This window comes from Herpailurus yagouaroundi, unplaced genomic scaffold, assembly GCF_014898765.1.
Source record: "Herpailurus yagouaroundi ecotype Mexico unplaced genomic scaffold, PumYag 100, whole genome shotgun sequence".
Classification (NCBI taxonomy): domain Eukaryota; kingdom Metazoa; phylum Chordata; class Mammalia; order Carnivora; family Felidae; genus Herpailurus; species Herpailurus yagouaroundi.
The window spans coordinates 56,913,692-56,927,899 of NW_024412391.1; positions in this window are offsets into that span (position 1 = coordinate 56,913,692).

The following is a 14,208-nucleotide window of genomic DNA, read 5'->3' on the forward strand; positions in this document are numbered from 1 at the left end:
TTTTGTGGAACTTTCCTAAGGTGATAATATGAAATTGGGGGGAAATGATTACACACTCTATGAGGCCTTAAAGTTATGAGTGAAAGAGAGAGTATGTGCTTAACTGTATGTGTGAGATACTGGACTTGATTTTCATTGAAATGAGAATATTAGCAAGCACTTAGGGAGTGCTTACATTGATCAAATACTTTTCGTGTTTGTCACATTTTATCCTTACAACCCCTCTTTGAAGTAGGTTTATTTTATACGCGAAAAAACTGATGCTTAGAGATGTTAAATTTTTTCAGTATCCAGCAATTATTTTCTGGGTCAGGCATGGTTCTGGGGGTGAGGAATACATCAGTGACCAAGAAAGACAATGGTCTTATTTTGTGGAGCTTGAATTCTGGAGCACTGTAGAAAGACAGAGCAGTGTCTCAAACTCAGGGCTATCTGAGACAAGAAGTTGTGAGCTAAAGCAATAAACTGTTCTACCTCCATGGAATGACAAGCTCTTTTTTAAAGGCAAAGTTGAATATTTTTAAATTTTTTTTTTCAACGTTTTTATTTATTTTTGGGACAGAGAGAGACAGAGCATGAACGGGGGAGGGGCAGAGAGAGAGGGAGACACAGAATCGGAAACAGGCTCCAGGCTCCGAGCCACCAGCCCAGAGCCTGTCGCGGGGCTCGAACTCACGGACCGCGAGATCGTGACCTGGCTGAAGTCGGACGCTTAACCGACTGCGCCACCCAGGCGCCCCCAAAGTTGAATATTTTAATCACATCATTGTTTGTTACAGTGAAATGAAAGAACCCACACTTCCTTGTAACAGCCAGGCAAAATGAACTGACATGAATGAATTCTGACATACAGCACAAGGCTCTCCAAGGTCTGGGGAAATCGATTCCAGAAGTAGCAAATCTGTATAGGGTGACATTTCTTTCCAAGTGATCCACTGTTCTGCCATGTCTTTTGGTTCTTTTATAATGAAGTTCACTGAAGGTAGTCTTTCTTTCATGTGTAATTCATATTGAGTGTAATCCTATTTATAACAATTCTTTCTTTACTCTAGTGACTCTTTTTAAAGAGGGCTGTACTGCAAAAAGCAGTTAGAAACTCCTCATAAGTAAGGATCTACATGCACAAATAATCATTTAAATTGTTGTATACAGCTTAAATCCCCAATTGCATCTCTCCAGTATATTAGTTCTTCTGTAATGTTTTCAAGAAATATGCCACCTTAACAGAGAAATTTACTTTGACTAGAAAACTATTCATCTAAGAATAAATGATCTTGAACTAAAGTTTATATTGAAATGTAGGTATAGGGGTTTATTTCTTTTGAGAATTGTATTTTTATGTCTTTGGAGTTAGTTTTAGATATTGGATTTTTTTTTGAGTGGAGGGTTTTTTGTTTTTTACAATTCATTGCAAAAATAAAGCAACCACTTCCTTGATTATATTATTTGTGAATGTTCCTCTATTTCTAAAGCCTAAGGTACAATGCCATTTTAAGGAATATTGAACTTTAGCATTATCTTTGTGCTCTTCAATATGTAAACAAGTTTTGCGTATTATATTTCCCTAGAACCTAGCAACCTAGATTTTCTACACAGCTGCATATAAATTAGTTGAAAGTGAAAATTTCAATTAAAATGGTGTTTTGACATCACTACTTTTTACATAGGTTCAAGTACTGAGATGTAGATTAAATTATATACATTCATTTTTGTTGTTGTTGTTGTAGTAAGAGAACTTGACTTCCCCCAAGGAAATCCAGAATTTCCTAGTGATATGTGAGCAAAAAAAAATCTTCACAAGGGAATTTACTTATTGAATTCTAAAGTTCTGAATCATTTGTACAGTTCTCCAAGCGTGTGTGTGTGTGTGTGTGTGTGATGTTCCTCTAAATTAAACTTTTTTTTTATGTCTAAGATCCATAATGATTCTAAGGAGCATCAAAACATAGCCCACAGAAGGTCAATTTGAGACCAGAAGGAATCGTTTTAGTTTTATCATTGAAATTCTACTTACAGTGTCTGTATATTTGTGAATGTGCATTTTTGCGGGGAAAGAATTAATAGCTCACTATGTTCTCAGAAGGATTCATGACCCTAAAATGTCAGACATGAAAATTCAGTCAAATCAAACTTTAAGAACTTTCTCTTCTACTTTCCTCAAAACTATATAAATCTAGTTGAAGTGTGTATCAGGTGCAGTCTTTAGTGGCAAAGAGGAGCTCTAGATGAGGGAAACAAGAAGAGAAAGGAAACTTTGTTATTAAGCAGCTAACCTCAATCTTGCCTGATATTGGAGCAGATTTCAAGTGTTGAGTATATGTATGTGGGTGCTTAAGTTCTTTTGGGACTAACTCCTGATGCTTTTGCCTGAATTCCAGGAGCTCCCGTCTCTTTAGTGGAGAGCAGTAACCACAATGAGAACGTCCCTGTTTTCATGGTCTAGGACAGGGTGAGAACTTGTGATTCTGAAAATGAGAACACTGAGTGCTTATGTGGTCCACAGGGTGACCAATACTGTACCATAAAAAGTGGATCCAGACCATGTTTTTTTAAAGACCGTGTTCTTTGGAGGGTAATAACCTTGGTTCAAACAACCAGACATGCAGGCTTCATATCTTTTACCTCCAATTCTCTTGCAAGTTTATCAGGCAAAATAATATCTACTTTGAAGATTTATAGTGAAAGCTAAATAACATGATGTATGGAAAGGAACTAGCACACATCCCAGTATCTAAAATTGTGACTTTACATTTCTTCTTAATCCTTACATGTTAAATTTTTAGCATTTAAGGCATAAGGTTAGTTTAAGCACAAAGAAGCAAACCAAAAGGACTGCTTTTATATCTCAGCACCGAATCAATGTGGATAATTGAGAAATTTGGAAAAGAAAAATATTCCTGGGAAATCTCAGTGATTGCTGTGGTGTAGTATTAAAATCAATCAATTTCTATCTGTCTTTGTTTGGTGATACTACTTGATCAGACACCACATATTATTTCTGAAGAGCGATTCTTGCTGCTGTGGCACTGTCTGCTGGTTTGACTGCTTGCCCAGGAGAGATAATATTTTTTTTGGAAATGTAAATGAACTGGTTAGAAAAATGATTTGCTTGTAGCTGATTCTGTAGGACAAGCTTACCTGATACCCAATGTTTTTGAATTTCTGGAGTCTAGCAAGAGAAAAAAAATTAAATATACATATTATCTTATACAGGTAAACATTTGTCTTACTAAAAGAATTTGCCAATTAATAATTATTACCAACTTGAAAAAAATGCACAGTTTTTAATGCTGCTTTTAGCAACTAAAACATCTGCTCACTTGTATGAGAATTGATTCATTCACTCACTCACTTAAACAATATTTATTGAGTATCTACAAGATGTAAGTCACTACCATTATCTTCTTGTTTTTTTAGATTGGTATTTGGAAGAATCTAAATTGGAGTATTGATAACTGAAGTATATATATACTCATATATACTCATGTATATATATATATATATATATATATATATATATACACACACACACACACACTCTCAACTGATTTCAGTTCAATTCAACTCACCAAATTGAACTAGAAAGTCACTAGATGTTGTGTGGATAGCAGCCCCTCTTTCACGGAATATTTAGTGAAACAGACAAACAATACAACATTGTGTATAAATTGTGAAATATATGTGCAAATGGACAAGGACTAAAAAGAAGTTTCAAAAGTGAAAGCAATTATTATGCTAAGATCGAAGAAATTTAAGGTATTTTCTTAGTTTTAATATTTGGCAATTATGGTGTTATGAGTTGAATTGTGTACGCTCAAAATTCATAATTTGAAGCCCTAACCCCATAAGTCAGAACTTGAGTGTATTTGGAGATAGGATCTTTAAAGAGGTAATTAAGTTAAAATGAGGTAATCAGGGTGGGCTCTAATTCAGTATGACTTGTGTCCCTTCTAAGAAGAGGAAATTAGGACACAGACATACCCAGAAGGAAGACTGTGAAGACATCAGTAGAAGACTGCCAACTACAAGACAAGAAAAGAGACCTCAGAAGAAACTAATTCTGCTGCCACCTTGCTCTTGGCCTTCCAGCCTCCAGAAACTGTAAGATAGTACATTTCTGTTACTTGAGCCACTCCATCTGTGGTACTTTGTTAAAGCATCCCTAGCAAACTAATACAGATTAACAACACAAATGATAAGGCCAAATCTTGGAAAAGATCTTTTAAATTGTTTACTAGGTGTCAGCATCCCTGAGTTTCACTGCTAATTCTCCCATTTACTTATTCTGTGACCTGCTGAGTCACACATAGCTTTGATTAAAATCAACTTACCTGTGAACTAGTAAGAGTATCCTTTTCACCCATGTCATATGATGGTTCTAAGGATCGAATGGTATTGTGATTTGAAAACTTGTTGTAGGCCATTAAGAACCATACAAAGATGAGAGATATTGACTTGGTAAAAGAAATGAATTTCACATAAATGTGCACACACTAGACCCAAGTCAGAAATTTTATGGAATGACAGTTTTCAGGAAAGTCAAGAGTCTTCAGTGGGCTAATAAACATTAGTTTTTAATCTTACAATTGAAATAAAAATGGCACCCCAATTAATTATTTATTTAATTTTGATTTATCTGTTCATGGACTGTTTATATTTGGTCAGTGACAATATACTTCACGAATGAGGCCATTTTACTGTAAAGGAGTTCTCTTGTTTACCTCAACCATTCCTATCTTCAAGGAAGATGGAATCTGAATCTAGGCAGAATGGTACTTATTTTATTAATAAAAAATAAGGAAAAACTATTAAAAAACACCATTACAAAGTACAGCCAACTTCAGTTTGGACTGTACTCCCTACACAAATATGAGAGACAAATGACATGTGCAAGACATTTTATGAAGTCCAATAAGGAGAGAGAGAAGAACTTGCCAGAAGTGTCTGGTCAGTTGATTGAAGTGATAGAGGATAAGGGAGTATTGCACAAACTAAAATGATGTCTCACTGGTAGATAAGGGATAAGCAAACCAGGGCAAAATGAACATGATTTGAATGCTGAACCCAAATCAGAATGGGTAACCTGATCACTTCCTTTGTGCGTATTTTTCTCTTAATCTTATATTTTTTTCTTTTCTTTTCCCTCTGGCATCTCTGCTTTTTTATTTGAAAACCTCTGTAATTGACCTTTATGACTTCATTTTCTAATTCACATGCATCTATCACAAATTGAAAGCCTTGCATCTGAACTCTAGCTGACAGGGAAGAACATTTTTACTTTAGTACTCCAAATAGAATTGGCTGTTATTAATGAAATATAGTCACTGAAAGAGAGATTTCAACCCTACAAGCAAGTCAGGTGGATCCAGAAAGTAACTTTTTTCAAACCATGTAAGCAAAAATATCTTGCTGCTATTACAGAGGATGCTTTTGCAAACTAAACATTACTGTTCCCAGGGATTAAGTGGCCTATTAGTGATTCACAATTTATTTAATAAAGTCTCTTAAATAGATAAAATCAGGAAATCAAAAAATCATCAAAGGCAGAAAAATGGAAGTCTAATGCAAAATAAATATATTATCACAGGCATCAACTTGGATAAATCTTAGATAAACAATATGCATGGAAATGATAACATAAATGGTAGGTAGTGATTACTTCAGGTAAAAGATGATTGAGGGTAAGTGTGTGGAAATAGGTTCTACTTACATAAATGGGTTAGAGAAAAGCTTAGGGCTGAAAGCCGCCACCACCACTGGGTGAAAACGCCCCAGGTTAGTTAGGGAGATAGTTTAATGGGATCATGAGAAACTTGTTGTATCACCTGCAAGAAATTACTTTCCATCTGGCACCAATGTACCTTGATTACAAACCCCACTTGCCCCTCCAGACCCTTTGCTTCTTACACGCACGATTTAATGATTACCGTCTGATTGTTTTCTCCACGTTCACGTGTGTAAGATCTTGTTTTCTTTACGTTCACCACGTGGGTAATATCTTGTGCACTCTAAATACAGAGACGAAAGGCCTGTTTGGCGCTCTTGTTTCCTCTCGGGTATTAGTTTCTCTCATATTCAGTTCTGCATTCGTTCTCCTGCTTCACAAGAGAGAATTCCAGACTCGTAGTCTGCGACAGGTAAGTGAGGCATTAGATGTATTTATAACTTTTTTTTATACAAGAGTATTAGCATTTTATTGAAAATTTAAAAAAATCCTCATATTAACCTCGGAGCTGGTTATGGCCACTACCAATAAACCTTATGGACCTAGACAACTTGTGCATTTTAATACGTTCTTAATTATGGTACAAAAAAACCTTTATGGTACAAAAAATCATTAAGAAACTTGTAAAATCAAATATAAAATGTCTTCTATAAAGGAATGTGGAGTATTTCAATATGCCAAAGTGTGATAAAATGGTTTGTGAATAATACAGTATAGTCATATCTTATTAATCACATAATGTAAAGTCTCCGATAACAAAACTGGACTTCTTCCCCAAACTGAGATTATAAACCCTTGGTGATTTTTAACTGATCTGGCCATCATCATTTCTGCTCTTACCCCCATTCTAAAGTCATGAGGGAGATGAGGGGTCTGTCCCACAAAGCAGACATCAACTTATGTTGTCACCAAACAGAAAAAGGATTCAACTTTTCACTAAGCAACTTACTTCTGTTGCAATAAGACAATATGGTATGCTCATTATTCCAGATATCCTAGGAAAAGATATTTCCAACCAAGCATCAAATATTTTGAATTTCCAAAAGTAGAGCTTTCTTCTGATTCTATTTTTAGAAATAAATAGGATTCAAATGAAAAGTTGCATCTGGAAAAAACTACGTTTTTTCCCCGTTTCAGGGAGCAAACTTTAGAGAAGAGACTTTTAACATTTCTGATACATTCTGGATGTGATAATTTAAACAAGTAAATCAATACTGACACTTATCTGGAGACACTTAATCTTTGTTTAAAATCCTTCCCCATCTCTAAAATGCATTCTTGTTTCTTGAAAGAAATCTGAAGCAAATATGGTAACATTTTTTTTTAATGTTAAATCAAGATGATAGGTTTATGGGTATCTTTTTCATTATTTTCTGAATGTGTGGAATATTTTCAAATTAAAATTAGAGTCTCTGCAATTTGTGGGTTTTGTGGTGCAGTTTGCAGTGTATATCCACGAAGATATGGATTTGTCTACTTTCAAAAAGGCAAAAGAAACATACCCAAATAGTCTTTTCTGTACATTTGGACATGCTATTTGCAAAGGATATGCATTGCTATAAAGTGAAGTAGTACAATATAGTGGAAATGGTAAGACCATGAGCCCTAGAATCTGACAGACTTAGTATTGAATTCCAACTTCAACATTTCATAGCTTAGGAAAATAGTTAAACTTCTTTAAGACTCAGTAAATGTAAATACAGGTGACTCTTGAACAATGTGGGGGTAAGGGGCAGTAAAAAAAAATCTGCCTATAACTTTTAACTACCCCCAAAATTAAGTACGGATAGTCTACTGTTGACTAGAAGTCTTACTGATAACATAAAGGTGCTTAACACATATTTGTAGTTTTATATATTTTATACTGTATTTTTACAAGAAAGTATGCTATAGAAAAAATATTACTAAGAAAATCATAAGGAATACATTTACAATACTGAACTGAATTTATAAAAAAAAAATCCACATAAAAGTGGACCCCTATAATTCAAACCCATGTTGTTCAAGGGTCAATTGTAAAGCTACCTACCACATAGTGTAGTTCTAAGAACTAAATATGACAATACAAGTCAAATGTCAGTAAAAAGACTGCTGGATGAGTAGACAATAAGTAGTGATCAGTGAGTATATCAATGTCATTATCAGTTTTTACTTGTTTTTATACCTTTTTAGAAGGATACTCCATTTTTCAAAATTACTGGTATTTTGTTTTTGGTAAAATGCTTACATGGGAAATTGATGATGGTTGGTCTCAATAAGTCTTTTACAAAAGATGATTCCTGACCTAATTTCTGTGATGACTTTTTTTTGCTTGATGTTTACTTCTGCATGGTGAAAATAATTGTTTCTTTCCAGATTTTTAAGAAATGATACAGCATTCTTCAGAGCATGTAGAAGAATGGCATTATAAAAAGAGTTCCTCAGTAATTTTACCAACAATTACATAGTGTTTTCATAGAGAGTTTCTCAAGGATGATTAGAATTTTGTGAATATAAATTTTAATAACCATAGTCTTCAAGTTTGAGGGGATGTTTAACGTTCTTACTTTAGAATATTCCAAAGAGGCCAATTGACTTGATCAGTGTCACAAAATGAATTATAGGAGGGACTAACTCTAGAACATAGGTCTTTTGACTCTTGTTGTTTTAATTAGACTGTTAAAAAGCACAAAAATAAGATTTTTATGTGAAAAAGTAAATTGGGGGCCACTATAACATCCTTTAAAAGAAATGTGTCCTTCAAGGAAATAAAATGATGTCATACAATTAATATGGATGAGAACATGAAAAGAATAGCAATATTGTAGAATAACCTTTCTATATAGGTTCATTTTAATCCTTAGACATGGGTCCTTCTAAAGATCTAAACATCTAAAGATGTTCCCCAAACATAATGTACTTTAGGAAATCATTTAATATATATTTGATACATTTCATGTAAACATGTATTTATCAAATATATATTACATATAAATATATAATATACTATTGCAATAAATTATGTATTACACAATTATATGTATAAACTTTTAAAATAGTCAAATATTGCATTTGCTCCATAATGTCATGTTATTGGCAGAAGAGTTTGAAATAGAAGAGTTTGAAATGTATTGCTTATTTGGATGAATCATGAATTATTTTCTGAAATAAAAATGGACTCAGAATGGGGTTAACCTATTAAAATGTAGTGCTCATCTATATTTTACAAAACACTTGACTAAATGAATAATATACTCTTTGTGGTTTGAATATTATCTTTATTGATGACTGTTTATGAATCCAGAATATTCCAGTTTCAAATTGAACAAAGATATAATCCAGCGTTCAGTTCAACAGAGAGAACAATATAATTACTCAAAAAATAAGTTAAAGGCACAGCTTTACTCTAAAAAAAAAAAAAATTATAGGAGGAGATAGGATAGGAGGAGTTTGGCCCTGGAAAGGTCATTATTTTGGAGCTCATAGTGGTGTGTTTAGATTATCAAATGGCTGATTTGATTATATTACATAACAACCCATTAAAATGGAACTTTGTGATTTCATTCATATATAGAATTTAAGAAACAAAACAGATGAACATGGGCGGAGGGTGGAGAAAGAGAGACGCAAACCATACAACAGACTTTTTTTTTTTTAATTTTTTTTTCAACGTTTTTAATTTATTTTTGGGACAGAGAGAGACACAGCATGAACGGGGGAGGGGCAGAGAGAGAGGGAGACGCAGAATCGGAAACAGGCTCCAGGCTCTGAGCCATCAGCCCAGAGCCTGACGCGGGGCTCAAACTCACAGACCGCGAGATCGTGACCTGGCTGAAGTCGGACGCTTAACCGACTGCGCCACCCAGGCGTCCCTAAAACAGACTCTTAAACATAGAGGACAAACTGAGAGATGTTGGAGGAGAGGTGAGTGGGGAGAGGGGTTAAATGGGTGATAGAAAGGAGGACACTTGTGATGGATACTGGGTGTTGTATGTGAATCGCTAAATTGTATTCCTGAAACTAATGTTACACTTTATCTCATTGAATTTGAGGTGCCCTTGTTTGTAAGATGTAGCATTATTTTATTTAAAGCTGAGAAAAAATGCTGTTGAACTATGATGCATTTGTTTTACACTCACTGAAGAACTATTTTAGTCTTTTTAATATACTGATTTTTAAAATAATATATTACTCATATCTATATAAAAAGAAAAATATAAGTGAAATGGTTAAGGGAATGCTAATAATTCTTTCCATTCAAGCTGACTCTTTTGAATCACTTTTTGACAGAGTTGTTGGTATCTGTTTTTTGTTTTTTTGTTTTGTCCCATACATTATCTAGTGTTATCACAAGCAATGGTGATTCAATGTTTCTTGAGAGTCCGAAAACTGTCTGTAGATTTTTTCTTTCAAGCCACTGTGGACTCTCATTTTGCATATTTTGATACATATAAGCAGTTAAAAATCACTATATTACAGTTACTGCCTGGCAGTGATGAACCTGAGTAAGCCAGTTACTGCATCACAAATGTTGCTAGTAACTGTAATATACACTGGGACTTGGAAATGTTAACAAGTGAAAATATTTATACCTTAGAATTAATGAAATGTTGTATATGAAGTTCAAGAGCTACTGCTGGCCATTTTTCTAGTGTCTAGCAAAAGTTAATCTGTTGCAAGAAAGAGAAATGAAGCCATGGTTGAAGCAGAGGGGAGAGAAACAGAATGAGTCTTAATGATACTCAAGGCGCTGTTCTTTTTTTTTTTTTTTTTTTTTTTTTTTTTTTTTTAAATTTTTTTTTTCAACGTTTATTTATTTTTGGGACAGAGAGAGACAGAGCATGAACGGGGGAGGGGCAGAGAGAGAGGGAGACACAGAATCGGAAACAGGCTCCAGGCTCTGAGCCATCAGCCCAGAGCCCGACGCGGGGCTCGAACTCACAGACCGCGAGATCGTGACCTGGCTGAAGTCGGACGCTTAACCGACTGCGCCACCCAGGCGCCCCTCAAGGCGCTGTTCTAATACTACCTGGGGTCCAACTTTAACTTTGCTCTTCCCTTGACTTGGTGTTATATGAAATACTCTACTGCCCCTCCAATAAATTCTATGCTTTAAGATCATTTACACTGAACTTGAGTAACTTCTACCCCCCAAATCTCGTGAATATAGCTTAGATAGTATTATGTCTGCAGCAAAACTTTATCTTTTTTTATATATTCCTCTATTGCACATGGAAGAGACAAGTGAGTTCCCCAAAAGCTTACTTACTCATAGTGTTCTCGAAAAATAAAAATTTTAGGCAATAGGAAAGGGTTTTATTGTCAAGAAAGGCATCTGTTAGAATGACTATTAGTAGGTGTCTTGGTCAGGTTGTCTGGGCCACATCCTTGAGAAATCAGCCACCATATTGTGGTCCCCAAACTTTCAGACTTATTAGCTGGGCTACATTTATCTCTGTGTTAGATAGAATAAGCAAAAGAGTTGGAATTCTGCTGTCACTCTCTTGACTTGGAAATGAGGTGTGGTGTGACAAATTTAGTATAAACTATTCCCCACAGGATTGACTCAGAAGAGCAGATGGTTTTGAGAAAGACCTGTCATCCAATCAGTATATTCACTGCTTAGAAAAATTGGCAAAGGGCTGTTGAACAAACGGATACATTCTGTTAACAAAGCATTCTTTGTGGCCTCTTTCTGTCTTTCACACACAAGTTGATGCATGTATGTCTGATCTTTCTAGTAAATACTTTTTTTTTTCAACGTTTTATTTATTTTTGGGACAGAGAGAGACAGAGCATGAACGGGGGAGGGGCAGAGAGAGAGGGAGACACAGAATCGGAAACAGGCTCCAGGCTCTGAGCCATCAGCCCAGAGCCTGACGCGGGGCTCGAACTCACGGACCGTGAGATGGTGACCTGGCTGAAGTCGGACGCTTAACCGACTGCGCCACCCAGGTGCCCCTAGTAAATACTTTTTTTTTGAGTATAACTATATTTTGTTTGTGTGGAAAAGTTTGCTGAATTTATTTTCTTGAAACTAAGAGAATTCATCTTGCATTATATTCATAGAAATAGAGAGCAGCAATGCAAATGTTGGTTTAATAGATTTAGGGGCCATTGTTTTCATGTGAGCAATACTAACCATGTTACATTTTGGTAGTCTGGCTACAAAATGGATCACAAATACGGTGAAGTCTAGTGATGCATATATTCCAAGGTAGAACATGTATGATCTAAGAAGATTTTTTTCATTTGTGATTCTCAAAACTTAGTCCTCTTTAGACGTTGATTCCTGTTTCTGTTAGATGTGGAATTAAATCATACTCTCTTAAAAGATTTTCTGTATTACAAACTGTTGGTAAAATGTTTTTCCCTCTTTGGGATAACTGTATTGATAATGACAAAGTGCTATTAATACTTGGCTAGTGTGAGTTTGTTAATTTCCTTATGTGTATATATGCATCAACTGATTAGTTCAGAGGAAAAAGAATAGGTCTATTAATGGTACTCTTTGCTCAGAAAGAAAAGGGTTTTTTACTGCTGACATAAGTAATTTGCAGTGAGGGGTATAATGTATAATTTAGATGAGGTATCTGGGGAAGAAATTCTTTGTATCTGTGCTACCTAATGTATTGGCAAAACATATAATCCATGCCACTAAAATTTTAGAAAAATGCCAAACTGAAAATAACAATGGAGATAAAATAATTACAATGTATTTCTTTTATATATTTGTCCAATTGAAACATTTGCTTATCACCATAATCATCAACAGATAAGCCAAATTAATCTAATGGTAACACACTTCAAAACATGTTAATGTATTCCTAAGGGTGTGGGGGGAATGAAGTGAACAGGAGCGGCTTTTCTCTTTTCTATCTCATTTGATTTTTCCTTCTAAATGGCTTTAACCTTGATTTTCTTTTGATGAGACATTTTGATGAGACTTTGAGTGGCAGAGGTATGCTTAGGCTCTGGGTTAGACAGACCTATGAACATTAGGTGAGTCCTTTTTCCTCCTTGCCTCAGTTTCCAAACCTGTAAAATACCTATCTTGCAGTGGTTTTGTAAAGACAAAATGATCATTTTTGTGAAGCATTTAACACAGTGATGGCATATACGGTGGTAAGGAAAAGGAAACACTGATAATTGTGATGGAAATAATCATGAGTGTGAAGACTGAAGAAAGGATTCTCATTATTTTCTTGAGAAAATGAGGAAGGCAGCTTAGAATAGTCCACACTTAATTGTTTACAAAAGGAAATCTAATCTCCTGGTTTTAATTTTTACTTATTCACCTGATGTGAGGATATTACTTTATATCAAAAGACTTTCTATGCAGTTAAACTCATTTAGTCCTGAAATTCAGTGTATAAAAAAAAAAGCCGTCGATCACATGTACTTCACATGAATTTTACTGAATTCTAGCCAATCGAAGTTGTAGGATATGAGAGAGAGGACTAAAGGAAAGGGCATCTGTTCTTTTTTTATTTTCTCCAGGTCTTTTCTTCCTCTCAATAAGTCAAGGGAGCCAGAAACTACCCGCTGCACTGCCTAGCGCCTGGCTTAGCTAAATGGATGCTCCAATCTGGGACCAAAATTGGGAGCAAGAGACACAAGGAGAAAGGAAGAGTTTTTAGTTATATCGTCTGAACAGTCCACTGGCAGAAATGTTGATCAGGGACAGTACTGAGGACTCAGGACATTTGTAGTATAGGACAGGGTGGCCAGCAATGGAGGCAGTAGCTGACTCTCGGTGTGTCCATGGTTTCTGGGCTGATTCTCCAATCTTTATGTTGATTCTGACAGCTCCATGATACCCTTCAAATAAATTCTTTAAAAAATTTGTTTTGGCTATGTGAGACAGTTTTTTTTATTTGTGTGCAACAGATTTCTAACTAAACCCACTGTAATCCATACGTTTAGTAAGTGATATATTCCGAGATAGTCTACTTAGGAAGTCGTTTTCAATTAGCCTTTTGAGTTCCATAACAACAACTGCTTTATTGTTCTGTGGTCAGAATTGGCTCTGAATTATTTGGGCTACATAAAAAATTGAATCCAAATTCAATTTGAAAAGAAAGCTAACTAGGGACATTGAATAGAACATGTTACTGGCGCAGACAGAAAATCTGAATAAGGAATTATAAAACTGTTTTGGTACAGAGTGCACTGCAAAATAAGTATAGAGCTTCTTGTGCCTAGTTTTGAAGGTGGCGTTTGGTTTGGATGTTCTAATTCTGACACACAAACACACACACACACACATTCTTTTCAAACCAGAGAGAACATAAACATTTTCCTGCTGGATTCTTAGAAAATTTGTTCTTGATACCATTTCAAAAATGATGGATAGAATCAGATCTAATGTGTTTCCTTGGGAAAAAAACTAGAAAGTTTTAGAAACAATTAATGGTTGTGTCCGGTCCATATCTATTTACTTTGGTTACTACAGCTTTTCTTTCTTTCTTTCTTTCTTTCTTTCTTTCTTTCTTTCTTTCTTT